Here is a 15,727-nt window from a genome sequence, read left to right as displayed (position 1 = left end):
CATGGTTTAAAGACTTCAAGGAGCAGAGAATCCTCCAGCAAGTGACCCTTGTCCCATGCTATAGAGGAAGGTGAAAAACCTCCAGGGCCTCTTCCAATCTGCCCTGGAGAAAAATTCCTTCCCGACCCCAAATATGGCAATCAGCTAAACCCTGAGCATATGGGCAAGATTCAGCAGCCAGATACCCAGGAAAGAATTCTCTGTAGTAACTCAGATCCCACCCCATCTAACATCCCATCACAGGCCATTGGGCCTATTTACCATGAATATAGCAATTCAAATAAAAGCAAGAATAAGGATTTGGAAACATAAGGTTACAGGTAAAAGAAAAACATAAGATGCAATCTAGAGCCTATACTTTCCAACAGGTTACTTTACTGTCTAACAATGTATTTCTCACCCAAAGGTTATTCCTTGCAGTGCTTGTCCATGAGACATCCCTGCTGGCAGAGAGTCTCCTCCTGTGATGAGTAACAACTTCTGTTGTTTCTTCTGCTCTTTTACCATTACAGGCTATTGTCTCTTAGCCTAGGGGCCCCCCCGTCTTCAGAGATCCCTCCTGGAGTTCTTTTTCTTTGTCAGTGTTCAACTCTCCACCTGGACCAGACACTAAACAAAGTGCTGTCTCCATAGATGTCCATTATTCTTAACGTTGTTTGAGTTAGCCCTGAACCAGCCTTGCCTCAGGTGATAAGTCTCACTTCAGCAGTTTTGCAACCTCATATTCTACATTTGACATATCTCACAAACTGTTTCCCATACAAACTCTTAGCGTTCGGCAGACATCACAAATGACCCCTTTCGGTGTAATATCAAGAAGATGGTCTGACATAGATGTATCCTGCCTGGGTATGCAGGGGCATGTCTGTGTCACACAGATATCCTTTGATAGTCACCAGAGATCTCTTTCTGGACTTGTGGACACAAGTCTCCACGGGTTAACAGGGTCAGATTAAAGGTTATGCACATTCTATTATTAACTACATACATTCTTCATTTGCTCATCCACTATGGTTTTACCCAAAGTACAAAGAACTTTTCAGTTTGAGACGTATAGAGCACTAGATTTGTAATTAAAAAGCACCTTGGTTTATACATAGAAAGGATTTTGGTTAGTGGTTGTTATGGTTGTGAGAGGATGGGAAGTACCACCTTAGAACCAGGAAAGGCCTCCATGTTTGATGATGTTGGGCGTTCACTCATTACCAGGTATGATCATCTTCCATGGGAGTTATGGGTCCTCAGGTGGCTAATAAGACCAATCCTTGAACCACAAGTTCTATTACAATGAGAGCAGATGTTTTCAGGTTCAGCAGGAGGCTGTTGACCATGACTGGAGACCAATGTCTCCTTCCTCCTGTGCCTCTTGTCCTCTTCGGCTTGTCAGAGACCAAGTTCAAAATGCAGGGGACCATCAGGTAGGACGTCACTCCATTTTAAGCAATCCTGGGCAAGTGTCTCCCAAGTATCAATGTTAATATTACATTTTTTTAGGTTTTCCTTCAGCAAGTCTTTATAACACTTCCATTGTCCACCCACGTTACGGTACCCTTCTTTCAGCTGAGAGAACAGGACCTGTTTTGGGAGGCGATGGTCTGGCATCCGGACAACATGACCAGTCCAGTAGAATTGCTGACAGATGATCATTGCCTTGATACTGGTGGTCTTTGCCCCTTCCAGAACACTAATATTGGTGCGCCTGTCTTCCCATTTGATCTTCAGAATCTTATGAAAGCAGCGTTGATGGTGCTTCTCAAGGACTTCAGGTTGTCCAAGTTTCGCACCCATACAACAGTGTTGGGAGAATAATGGCTTGATAAACAAGAAGCTTGGTGTCTGTTCGAATGTTGTGATCTTCAAAGACCCTGTTCCATAAATGAGAAAAAGCTACAGAGGCACAACTCAGGCGATATTGAATTTCTGCATCAATATCTGCCTTGGATGAAAGATGACTTCCAAGATAGAGGAAATGATTGACATTCTCCAGTGCCACTCCATTGATTTTGATAGATGGGGCATGTAATATCTCATTTGGAGAGGGCTGATAGAGCACTTTAGTCTTCTTGATATTAAGAGTGAGACCAAGACATGCGTAAGCATCGGCAAACACATTCAAGATAGTTTGAAGATCTTTCTCAGAGTGGGAAAAGATTGTGTTGTCATCAGCATACTGAAGTTCCACAATAGATGTTGTGGAAATCTTACTCTTGGCTTTCAGCCTGTTAAGCCTCCATCCATTCTGTAAATGATTTCAGTGCCAGCTGTAAACTTCACAGCAATTAGGTAAAGAATGACAGCAATAAAAACCGCAAACATGGTTGGAGTGATGATACAGCCCTGTTTGACTCCTGTTTGTACTTTGAAAGGTTCACTCTGGGAGCCAGTGCTGCTCAGAACAGTCGCTTTCATGTTATCATGAAGCAATTTCAAAAAAATCCTCCATGTTGGAAGTCAGGGCAGCCCAAAACTACACATAAGAATGATCATACTGGCTCAGACCATCATTCCATCTGGGACAGTATTTTGTCTCTTCCAGTTCTCAGTGTAAGGTTCTTCAGATGGGGATGCAAGAAATGTCATAGAGGACAACTATGGAATGACATCCACATAGAGAAACTTCTTTTCTAACATCATCAGAAGTGATTGGCATATACCCTGAAATATGAGGGTTTATAACTCTTATACATTTTTTCCTCCTAGCTAATGTTGCTGTGGATGTTCTCATTATCCATATAAATATCTAATCCTTTTGTGAATCGTACTAAGCTTTTGCTCTCAATGTCTTGTGGGAATAAATTCCACAGTTTAATTGTGTTATGTCAAAGAGTATTTCTCATTATCAGTTTTAAAGTATTTGCTTTGGAATTTCATTTAATGACCCCTTGAAAAAAGGAAAATTAGAGTGCCAGAATTACCTTCACATTTTATTTACCTCTATTATATCCTCTCTTATGTGAATTGTCTCTAAACCAAGCAGCACCAATCATTTCACTCTCTCTTCATATGGAAGTCCCTCACCCATGCCAGCTGCTGAGCAAGTTGCTACCTGCTGGAAAGTGTTGTAAACTGGTTTGTATATATAAATATATATATATTAGGGCTGTCAAACGATTAAAAATATTAATTGTGTGATTAATCGCACTGTTAAACAATAATAGAACACCATTTATTTAGTATTTTTGGATGTTTTCTACATTTTCAAATATATTGATTCCACTTAAAACACAGAACACAAATTGTACAGTGCTCACTTTCTATTTATTTTTTTATTACAAATAGAATAAGATATGCTAAACATTCGTATGCCCCTTCATGCTTCTGCCACCTCTGGAATGGTGACAGAAGCATGAAGGGGCATACGAATGTTTAGCATATCTGGCACATTAATACCACATGGCTACAAAAGTCCCATGTGAATGCCTGTTCTCACTTTCAGGTGACTTTGTAAATAAGAAGCAGGCAGCATTATCTCCCGTAAAAGTAAACAAACTTGTTTGTCTTAGTGATTGACTGAACAAGAAGTAGGACTGTAGGCTCTAAACTAAAGTTTTACATTGTTTTGTTTTTGAGTGCAGTTATGTAACAAAAAAAATCTACATTTGTAAGTTGCACTTTCATGATAAAGAAATTGTATGAGGTGAATTGAAAAATACTATTTCTTTTGTTTATCACTTTTACCATGCAAATATGTGTAAGAAAAATAATAATATAAAGTGAGCACGATACACTTTGTATTCTATAATTGAAATCAATATATTTAAAAATGTAGAAAAACATCCAAAATATTTAATAATTTTCAATTGGAATTCTATTGTTTAACAGTGTGATTCAAACTGCGATTAATTGTGATTAATTTTTTTAATTGGGATTAATTTTTTTGAGTTAATCACGTGAGTTCACTGCGATTAATCAACAGCCCTCATGTATATATACACAGCTCTTTATGTAAGGGAGTCTGGAAGTGACGAGTTCATGAAACAAGGTCTCTTCATGTTTAGTACTCCTTGTGACATTATGCCCCATATTCTTCATAGAAATATTGTTATGATATGAATATGGCCTAATTAAGATATGTTTTATGCAAGATGCGTCGTGAGTTATCATTGGAAAGGTTATGATTTACTGAATGTGATTATCCAATTTGTATGCATGTATTGTTACAAACATAACAAAATGTTTGTTTATTCTACCTGAAGCAGTGCATTTGGTTTGAAGCGTGTCAGAGACTCCCCTTGGGATAACAAGTCTGGTACATATCAATTTCTTTGTTAAATTGATGAACTAATATAAGCTTGCAGCAGCCAGCGAGCATAACTGGACACTGCAAGATGGAGGTTCCTAGGGTTGTGTCTGGGACTGGAGGAATTGGTTAGTGTCATTTGGTTGCACAGTCCAAGGAGCAGCTTACATGCCAGAGGCTGTGCGTGAACAGCCCAGGAGTGGGGCTTCTCACATCAGAGCAGGGTAAGGCTGGCTCCCAGAGTCAAGGATTGGAGTGACCTAGCAGATCACCGGTCCAGATAACACCAGAGGAACATCACATAGGCTGAGAAAGATACCAAGGGAAGTGGTACCATAGAAGCTTCATCACTTGGCCCTTTAAAAACCATACTAGCCAAAGCATTTGAAAATGTATTTTAGGAAGTAATCCTGCCCTGACAGGGACAGGTATCAGATGATTGAATAGATCACGCTGAGCTTTAACTTCTATGACCTACGACCCATTCTATGACCACTGTTTATACATGTGACTAGATTGCCAAAAACTAACAAAGTAATTCGAATTTGTTATTTAGCCTTAAAAAGCAATCAGATGAGTCTCAGGAGCTTTAAAAATCAGTCTGTTACTGCAACCATGTACTTTAAATAGTTAATTGATTACATGCATCTGGTTACTTTAACAGCCCTCTGGCTAAAATATGAGTTTGTAAATACTTTTTGAGAAAATCTGTTCTAGTCTATTCTGCAGAGGTTCTTATACTGCACTCATCACCATATTATCTGAATGCCTTCCAGTATTCATTAAATGACATGACTAACATCTGTCACATGTTGCTTGTTCTCTCAACCTCTTCCCCAGGTGGGGAATGATGCTCACATTTGTGGAACTCTCTGAGATGAAAAGTGTTAAATATTATAATAAACTAAAGGAACATTTCAGACTTAAGTTTACTATAAATAATGTATATTTAGAATCACTCTCTGATGAACAGTATGTCTATTTTACAATTTTTCATTTTGCTTCAAAATGTGGGGGCACTGGGAAGCTACAAACTCTATAATGTCCGATTACATGTGCTGCATAATGTCTGGATGATGCAGCAACTTTGCTGTGTTGTTCTAGGGATCAAGGCCTAGAAATTCATGGTAATAATATCCCAGCTGATTAGTAGGGATTGAAACACTGGGAAGTAAAGACCATCCCCCTGGGAGAAATGAGTATCAGAAGTTGTAGCCGTGTTAGTCTGTACCCACAAAAACAATGGTGGCACCTTCAATACTAACAGATTTATTGGGGCATAAGTTTTCATGGGTAAAAACCCCACTTCTTCAGATGCATGGAGTGAAAATTACAGATACAGGCATAAATATACTGGCACATGAAGAGAAGGGAGTTACCTTATAAGTGGAGAACCAGTGCTGACAAGCCCAATTCAGTCAGGGTGGATGTGGTCCACTCCCAATAATTGATGAGGAGGTGTCAATACCGAGAGAGGGAAAATTGCTTTTGTAGTGAACCAGCCACTCCCAGTCCCTGCTCAAGCCCAAATTAATGGTGTTAAGTTTGCAAAAGAACTATAGCTCTGCAGTTTCCCTTTGAAGTCTGTTTTTGAAGTTTTTTTGTTGAAGGATGGCTACTTTTAAATCTGTTACTGAGTGTCAAGAGAGATTGAAGTTTTCTCCTACTGGCATTTGTATGTTACCATTCCTGATGTCTGATTTGGGTCCATTTATTCTTTTACATAGAATATTCTTTTATTCTTTTTATCCAGTTTGGCCAATGTACATGGCAGAGGGGCATTGCTGGCACATGAGGTCATGTATCACATTAGTAGACGTGCAGGTGAATGAGCCCCTGATGGTGTGGCTGATGTGGTTGGGTCCTTGATGGTGTTTTGCTAGAGTAGATATGGGGACAGAGTAGGAAACGGGGTTTGTTACTGGGATTGGTTCCTGGGTTAGCGTTTCTGTGGTGTGGTGTGGAGTTGCTGGTGAGTATTTGCTTCAGGTTGGGGGGCTGTCTGTAAGCGAGGACTGGCCTGCCTTCCAAGGTCTGTGAGAGTCAAGGATTGTTTTCCAGGATAGGTTGTAGATCGTTGATGATGTGTTGGAGAGGTTTTAGCTGGGGGCTGTACGTGATAGCCAGTGGTGTTCTGTTATTTTCCTTGTTGGGCCTATTCTGTAGTAGGTGACTTCTGGATACTCATCTTGCTCTGTCAATCTGTTTCCTCACTTCCCCAGGTGGTTGTTGTAGTTTTAAGAATTCTTGATAAAGATCTTGAGTTTTTTACTCAGTTTAGCCATGTCTACAGTAGGAAAATAGGTCATGTTTAAAATTGTGTTAGCTAACGTATTTTAACTAGCACATTTTAAAACACTTATTGTGGACTGGACATTAATACCTCTAAAATGTGTTAGCTTGCCCAGCTGTACATTGTCTTTGACTACTCTAGATGCTAAATGATGGTTAAAAACATATTAAGAGCATGTATTTGCTAACATGTTTTAAAACACAACCTGTTCTAAGATTAAGAGGAGCTTGCAATTGCAAGAAAAAAGGGGGAACTAACAGTGGCAAACAATATGTTTGTTTTGTCTCTGAAAATTCTCCAGAATCAAATAAAGATGCTTCAATCACTTATGAGACCAAAAATTTTAAATGATGGGTAGGAAAGCTGAAGAATTTGGAAGAGAGAAAGCAGAGTGCTTATTCACTGACACTTTGAAAGGATCCCTATAAGGTCTTTTCCAGGAAGAATAAAAGAATAAATAATGATTTCAGATGTTATCCAGTAAAACCATATTCTTCACATTATGAAAGTGAGTATAATTGGATATGCTTTAATAACTACATAAGCGATTTAATATTTTTAAATGTCTAAACTATTTCTGTGACTCTGAATACTATAACCAAAAGTGGGAATTCCCAATATGCTGCTCAAGCAGTGCCAGGTCTGCAATTTTCTTATTACCATTAAGTAAAGAAAATCGACAATTTTTTATTATTTTTCTTTTCTCCGATTTAGCAATGCTTGCTAAACATCAGTGTACTAGGATGGCAGTCGGTGTCTATCATAGGTATTCCCAGGGGCCCCATAGTTCTAACATTTAGGTTCCAAATACAGCACCCAATAATGCTCTCCTATGAGGAAAACCAGCAGGAGGGGGCCTAAGGACTTGTCCACAAAATCCTCAGATCCTGAGGGATAAGCAACAGGCCTGCTGCTGATGGCCTGTGCAGATCACCTGTCTCTCCCATCATTCTCTAGCTCTATAAAGATTTCTGCAGCATCTTAAGGGTTCTGCCACCTTTTAAAAGGGATTTTTCCAATGAGGGCCTTGAAAATGTAATACAGACGCAGGATGTATTACATTCTCTACCTGAGCTCTTCAGGCCTGGTTGAAGATATAATTTGTACGGCTGTTGACTAATCACACTTAAGCCACGTGATTAACTCAAAAAATTAATTGCGATAAAAAAATTAATCACTCTGTTAAACAATAGAATACCGATTGAAATGTATTAAATATTTTTGGATATTTTTCTACATTTTCAAATATATGATTTAAATTACAACACAGAACAAAAAGTGAACAATGCTCACTTTATATTATTTTTTATTACAAATATTTGCACTGTAAAACTGATAAACAAAAGAAATAGTATTTTTCAATTCACCTCATACAAGTACTGTAGTGCAATCTCTTTATCATGAAAGTGCAACTTACAAATGTAGGTTTTTTTGTTACATAACCACACTCAAAAAAACAACAATGTAAAACTTTAGAGCCTACAAGTCCACTCAGTCCTACAGCTTGTTCAGCCAATCACTAAGAGAAACAAGTTTGTGTACATTTACAGGAGATAATGCTGCCCACTTCTTAATTACAATGTCACCTGAAAGTGAGAACAGCCATGCGCACGGCACTGTTGTAGCCGGAATTGCAAGGTATTTACGTGCCAGATGCATGTGGAGGCTTGGAATAAAGTTGTGGTGAAGCCAGGTCATCACACAATAATACCACGAAGGATAAAGGTCCTGCAGTGACTCTGTAGGAGTGTTTGAAGCTACCAATATCCAGTCAGGACTGCTGTTTAATAAAACCCTCTTTCAAGCTGGATCAAAGGGTTCTGTGTAAGAGCAATTAAAGTGACTGACCAGGAAATGCAGCTGATGAAAAATCAGACCATGGGGATAGTGTCCAATGTAGCTGGTATCTCAAAACCTCACAGGGGCCAGAGATCAAGAGCTGTGAAGTGGCCCAATCAATAAAGGGATTAGGGTGGGGATGGCTTGATGGAAGAAGCTGCAGAAGACAACAGAAGGAAGCGATTAGACAGCTGCTCTTACAGTGTGCTAGTGTGTTCTCCAAGAATAATGAAGAGTTTGGGAGAAATGATCGGGGGTAATATTAGATTGTGCTTAAGATAGGGAGTGTTCTTGTGAGGCACCCCCCCCCCCGCATCAGATTCCACTGGCGTATCAGGTTGTAGTGACAAACTGTCTTTGTGACACCCTATAGACTGTTTCAATTCCACAGAATGCCTTTTGGACTCATGAATGCACGAGGGATGTTCAGAGGGTAGTAAATGAGCTAACACAAATTTTGAGTAATCAAGACATCTTCACATACTTAGATGATGTGGGAGAAACCTCTGGTTGGAGTGGAAAGGATTCTAAAGCTTTTTAAGGAGTCAGGGTTTAAATATTCAGGAAACAAATGACAGTTTGGGAGGAGTTGCATCACCTTCCAAGGACATGTAGTCAGTGAGATTGGGTTGGAACCCCAACCACAAAAACTGAATGTTATAAAGGACTGTAAAGTTTTTACAAGCTGGGAGGAGGTACAGTGGATTGTAGGCCTCTGCAGATTCTATAGATTTGTAAAAAAATCTGCAAAGCGGGCAGCACCATTATAGCTGCTAACCAGGAGTGACCTTGTCTGGATGGAGGAACATCAAAAAGTGTTTGAGTCACTGAAGGAAGGACTTCTAAATTATGCTGTGCTTAAATTTCCAGATCCAGCTCACCCATTTATAGTAACCTGCGATGCCTCAAAGGTTGCACTTAAATTGATGAGCTTGGTAGGTGGCTTTTGGAGGTAGCAAATTAAATGGCAGGGAAACCAAATTTAAGATGATGTAACTCCTGTGCTACACTCCAGCCAATCCACAAGTCAGGAACTGATCTGGTGACTCTCAGGGAAGGTATATAAGGCTCACAGGAAGAACAGCAGCTCAGTCTGCTCAGTGTCACTCCAGGGCTTGGAACTATCTTCTGCCTTATGGGACATCTGTTGCCTGCTCCAGTTCTGTTCTTAGTCTTACTTTGGCCCTGCTCTTGCTCTTGTCCTGTTCTGGATTTGCTCTCACCCTGGTCTCACTCCAACCCCACTTTGGACTTTCAATTCCAGCCTGGCTCCTGGCTCAGACCACTAGGCAAACTGCCACAGTTCCAACCACTCAGCATGACCATCCCCATCACAGTTACTGCCATCAAGTATTCAGCTACACAATTGGAGTATTTCGCTATTGTGGAGCCCTTGAGGCCTATCATCCCAATTGATTAGGCACAAAATTCACTGTGAACATAGACCACACTGCCCTGCAGTGGCTCCTTATCAAGCACAACCCAGAAGGATGCCTGTGGAGATGGATTTACAGACAAGATGGTCAGGGATGCAACCCCATTATCTGGGTGTCCCTAAGCCTCTGACTGACGGATACTAGGACCGGATGACAAGGGATGGATCACTTGATAATTGCCCTGTTCTATTCATTCCCTCTAAAGCATTGGCAATGGCCACTGTGGGAAGACAGGATACTGGGCTAGATGGACCATTGGTCTGCCCCAGTATGGCCTTTTTTATGTTCTTATGTCTGTCTGTCTGTCTGTCTGTAATTAAAAAAACCTAAACAATTTATCCTTGCTGATAATATTAGAAGCAAAAACTCATCCCTTTGTAGCACACTGAGAACTGGTGAACAAATATATTGACAGAAAGGGGAGGGCCAACACTGAGGATGCTCAACCACCATCCCAGCGGGATGCAGAAGACGATTTGGAAGTACCCCAGCAGGTTCCTGTGGCTCGTGGTGGGAGACCAGTTGTGGAGGAAGAATTGCCAGGGTGTCCTTGGGACCTCAACACACTCAGGGTTCAGCAAACATAATGGATAGGACTGACCAAAAGGACAGGACTCCTGCATTTGCTGATAATCTAGATCCAACTATTAGTGATGGTTCATTGACTGAATATAGGACTTGAGCAGGCAGACCAATAGAAAACTTGTGGGGAGGTGGGCAGGTTGCCCAGATTCCCCAGAATTACTGTTTAAATTCTTAAAAAGAAAAGGAGTACTAGTGGCACCTTAGAGACTAACCAATTTATTTGAGCATGAGCTTTCGTGAGCTACAGCTCACTTCATCGGATGCATTAGTCTCTAAGGTGTCACTAGTACTCCTTTTCTTTTTGCGAATACAGACTAACACGGCTGCTCCTCTGAAACCTGTTTAAATTCTTATTGAACTAGAGAGGGGAAAGTTGTAATGATTAGCGTAGGCAGTACCTCCACCACTAGATTGTGCTGTATCTTTATCTTGGTGTGTAGTTGTTGTGTGGCATGTTATGATGTTGTTGTAGCTGACCTGGTTTAGCTGGAAGCTGAGTCCTGCTTGTGTGTGCTGGAGTTGGTATTTCCAGTGTTCCAATAATCCCTGTGGTCCTATCAGTGAGTATTACAGCATATTTTATTCTTCTGAGAGTTTGATTTCACTGTTCCCTTGTGCCTGCAACAAAAATATTTGGATCAAAAAGATGGCTGTGTGGAGCTCCATGTTCATTGTGTCTGACTCTCAGTGGTTCCACAACAAATGTGCCTACACAACAAAGAATTTAGTTTTCGATGTGTTAGCACCATAGTGCTGAGGGAAGAATTGCTGAATAAGAGGGTGCCATATTTATAGAGTCATTTTTCAGAGAGCCACACTTTTAAAGTTTAAGAACTGGGAGCCAATAGAAAGTGTAGGTGCACCAATGAGATATGCTTTTGGAAGTTTTTTTCTCCTAAGTGGATGGCCAGCTGAATGTGGCATTCAACACAAATACTCCTATTTCTAAATACGTACAGAAACTGGTAATACTATTCCTTATCCTGTTAGTCAGGTCCATGACTAGGACTCAAGGTGCTATGGCAATATAAATACATAAATAAATATTAAAGAATCACTGACAAGCAATCAGATTTTTCTTCTAGCACATTCATAATCTCTTTATTTTGTTGTGCAAATCATAGCAACTAATTCTTGTAAAGTGGTTTATATAATTTTACAAATAATTTTGTTACAACCGTTATTATTTTGTAGTACACAGTCTCTGAAATGAATATGTGTAGACTCAGTTCCATGAAGGATAGTACATGTTCCTTTGAAATTCATAATTATTATTGTCAGACTACTGTGGTGTTAACGTGTGGTGATTTTGGTAATTACGGATTGCTGAAAATACTACTATGTTCAAATATTTTGCTCTGGGAATAGCATTCCATGAAATTATTTAGAAGATTGTCTCTGCAAAACCAGCAAGGAGAATCTTAACTATTAATAATTGTCTCATGTGGTTTTGTAAAATATTTAAAAACATTTTGGCTAGATTGCCACAGCTCTTACACGCAGGGGACTAAGCCCTGCCCCTCCACCCCTTTCTTCCCTACATGGCTGAATAAGGGCTGCTTAGGCCATGGCTCCAGCTCCATTGGGAAAGCAAGGACGGTGAGAAGTGGAGAGTGAGAGGAGCCCAGGCTCTGTTCTCTCCACCGGCAGACCAGAATGGCTGGCTGGATGCACAGTGGGGAGCAAGCTGCATCAGGAAAAGAGGCTAAGTGACATACTCCCCTCCCTCTCAGAGGATGGGAGAGCGGGGGAGAAACTGTGACTAACAATTTGAGTCACAATTCATTCTCTGATCTGCTCCTAAGCTACTTGCTGCCACTTACGGTGCATTGTAAGCCACAGTTATCTGAAGAACTCTACGGCATAAAGCATTTTGGTGAGCAGAGCAAGATTATTTTTCTTCACTAGCAAATTTTCAAACATCTTAAAGCTCTAATTACGTTTTTAAAATTTTAGTGGCGGGTCACAAACCAAAGTTTTGGATGCCAGAATTTTGTTAGATCAGTGGCTCTCAACCTTTTCCCACTACTGTACCCCTTTCAGGAGTCCGATTTGTTTTGTGTACTCCAAGTTTCACCTCACTTAAAAACTACTTGCTTACAAAATCAGACTTAAAAATACAAAAGTGTCTCAGTACACTATTACTGAATGATTGCTTACTTTCTAATTGTTCCCATATAGTTATAAAATAAAATGATTGGAATATAAATATTGTACTTACATTTCAGTGTATAGTATACAGAGAAGTATAAACAAGTCATTGTCTGCATGAAATGTCAGTTTGTACCGAATTTGCTAGTGCTTTTTATGTAGCCTGTTGTAAAACGAGGCAAGTATCTAGATGAGTTGATGTACCCCCTGGAAAACCTCTGCGTACCCCTGGTTGAGAACCACTGCATTGGTGGACACTAGAATCCAAATGCAGACAGACTTGTTTTTATAATTCTATTTATCCATAAATGGGACTTACCATACATAAAATACTTCAGAAAAAAATATTTAATTTGTAAAGGATTATATTTCCCTCTACCATTTCTATGTTTTAATTTGGCAGGCAAAATTATCTATAAAGAACAATATTAAGCTCCACTATTAGTTTCAAGTGATTATCTTTAAACTTTCTTGAAAAAAGAATTAAGGTGCATTAAAATATAATCAGACATCTACAGCGTGCTCAAGCTGTTACTTGTATATTGCACTGCAAAACATATAAAAGCAAGTTCATACTTTTCAGCAAGTCAGCTATACAGCAGCGACTTCTATTAAATGTGTGTAGTGAGAAGATACTGTATCATTTTAATATGTTATCTAGATATGCAGTGTTTGAATTTACACATTACTCTACAGTTATAGGTGCTACAAATAAGATGAATATGTGCACAGTACTTTAAAATGCATTGCAAATCCTTTCTGGTTTCATTGGCTCTGGCAATTCCCCACACAGTCAAATCTGGTTAAACCACTCCTCCCACCATAATTAATTGAAGACTACAACATTCCTAATAGAGATCATTAAGGCTCTATTCTGATGATTGTTTCATTAGTCTGTGCATATTTCCTCACTGTTCCAACACCAAAAATCTTCCACATAGAAAGAAAAGTGTGTTGGCTGCAGAGTATTCAGGAATCTTTTTTCAAAATTAACAATTTTGGCCTGGGGATGCGTGCAATTAAATGTAGACTTAAAATAATAATACTTAGCACTTATATCTCTATTCATCCATGTAACTATTATTTGCATTGTGGTAGCAGCCATAATCTCCAGGTTCCATTGTGACAGGTGCTGTACAATCACACAGGTAAAAGGGTCCCTGCCCCCAAGAGTTTATAGTTGTACTAGATCTCAGTGGCTTTGCAAAGGTGAGTAAGAATTATCATTCCTATTTTAGAGATGAGGAAACCGAGGCACAGAGGTTAAGTGACTTGCCCATGGTTACACAATGAGTCAGAATTCAGGTCTTAGAATCATAGAATATCAGAGTTGGAAGGAACCTCAGGAGATCATCTAGTCCAACCCCCTGCTCAAAGCAGGCACAATCAACAATTTTTTTTTGTCCCAGATCCCTAAATGGCCCCCTCAAGGATTGAACTCACAACCCTCGGTTTAGCAGGCCAATGCTCAAACCACTCTGTCTCCCTTATAAGCTTTGAGGAAATATTTTGAGACCTATAAGCAAGGGCCCTGGAACCTTTGTAACAGTGGGAGGGCCATGTCGGAACCAGGAGGCTATGCATTCCCCCATTTTAACATGGTCATATTTTGGGTAGCAGGGAGCGGCGTTGCCCCCCCAGAATTGCAAGCCTCATGCAGGTGCCAACTCTGCCCCCAAAAACTACACTCATGTTAAAAAGTGGGGGGCATGGCACCAGATTGAATGTCTATGCTGCTATTTTTAGCCCTGCAGCCTGAGCTCCACGAGCCCGAGTTAGTTGACCTGGGCTCTGAGACTTGGTGCCATTGGGTGTTCCTTGCGGTGCAGACATACCCTTAATGTGCTGCATCACCCCAGCTAGCTGTAAACTAAGTATTTGTATAGACAAGTTCTAAAAGGTGAAAGTCAGTGGAGAATCAGGCCCCTTGCCTCTAGCAGCATGTCACACACAGGAATAGGTTGGTTCACAGCACACAGCAGATTTTTGTTAACTGCTATAGTATGGCACTAGAGTCTTAGGGCCAGATTCCCATTTATACTAAGGCCCCTTTGTATCACTCTGCCAGCATAAAGGGGTCTTAATATAAATGAGAATCAGGCCCTTGAAGAGTTCAGTTCAATGCCATTTGAAGTCAAGGGATTTTTAGTGCAATTGATTCAGAGGTGAGCGCTCATCAGCTGTGAGCCATCCATCTGTTTTGCTGCCAAGATACAAGTGACATTGGGTTCCTTGGCATAAAAGTGACACATAGGGGAATATTTTGCACAAAGCAAGTATGTGTTATGCCCATAGGTAGTTAGGAAGGCGAGCCCAAGGTCAGATAAAATGCAGCAGGCCTGCTGGGTCAAATTTCTTAGTTTAGGATTCAGTGTTCTTTGTTTTCTTAGAGCAGGGATCCTCCACCTTTTTTCATTCTGTGCCTACCTCCTAAGAGTGAAATCCTTTTATGGACTCCCTCCCCTCCCAACATGCCAATTCCCAACTGCTAGATTCTCAGAACCTTTCATTCTGTGGACCACAGTTAGACAAAGAGTGGCTGAGAGTAAACCAATCCCTATTTTCTCCATATTCAGGGCAGGAGTCCCCTTAGGACACAGCCCTAAATATTTTCTTGAATTTTACTCCTAGTCAGAATCAAAATTATTCTCTAAAGCTGGTGGGCAAGATCTTCAGCTTGTGTAATTGGTGTAACTTTACGCCAGTGATCCCAGCTGAGGATTTGGCCCAATGAATATTAGGTTATCAACTGTGATAAATATTTTCGTGAATCAATTAATTATTATAGTTCAGAAGTATAAACTGATTCCTTAAAACATATGATAATCATACTTGCCTAAAGCAACTCCTCTTTTGAACAAAAATTTTACACTTCACAAATTTTAAATTACCTTCTTGGTATATAGCTGCTAGTAGTTGGAAAATCTATTTTCTGTGCATCTAGAATAATGGCTGTACCATTTGTTTCATTACATCTAGTTACACTGGTGATTCGGAAAATATTTCATACTAAACTGCATTTCTTCTGTTCCCTGTTTCAGTATATAAATATATTAGTCTTCTCAAATACATTCTTGTTCCTTAGTAAGGCTTGTATTCACAGTCATAACAAAAGTGTTCACTGATGGAGCAATCTTTCAGTTTGCTTTCTTCGAAGTGATTTATATTATTAAATTCTACAGT

Source organism: Lepidochelys olivacea (assembly GCF_965140295.1).
Source record: "Lepidochelys olivacea isolate rLepOli2 genome assembly, chromosome: 1".
Lineage (NCBI taxonomy): Eukaryota > Metazoa > Chordata > Testudines > Cheloniidae > Lepidochelys > Lepidochelys olivacea.
The sequence above is the reverse complement of the archived record's forward strand: the minus strand, read 5'-3'. Positions refer to the sequence as shown.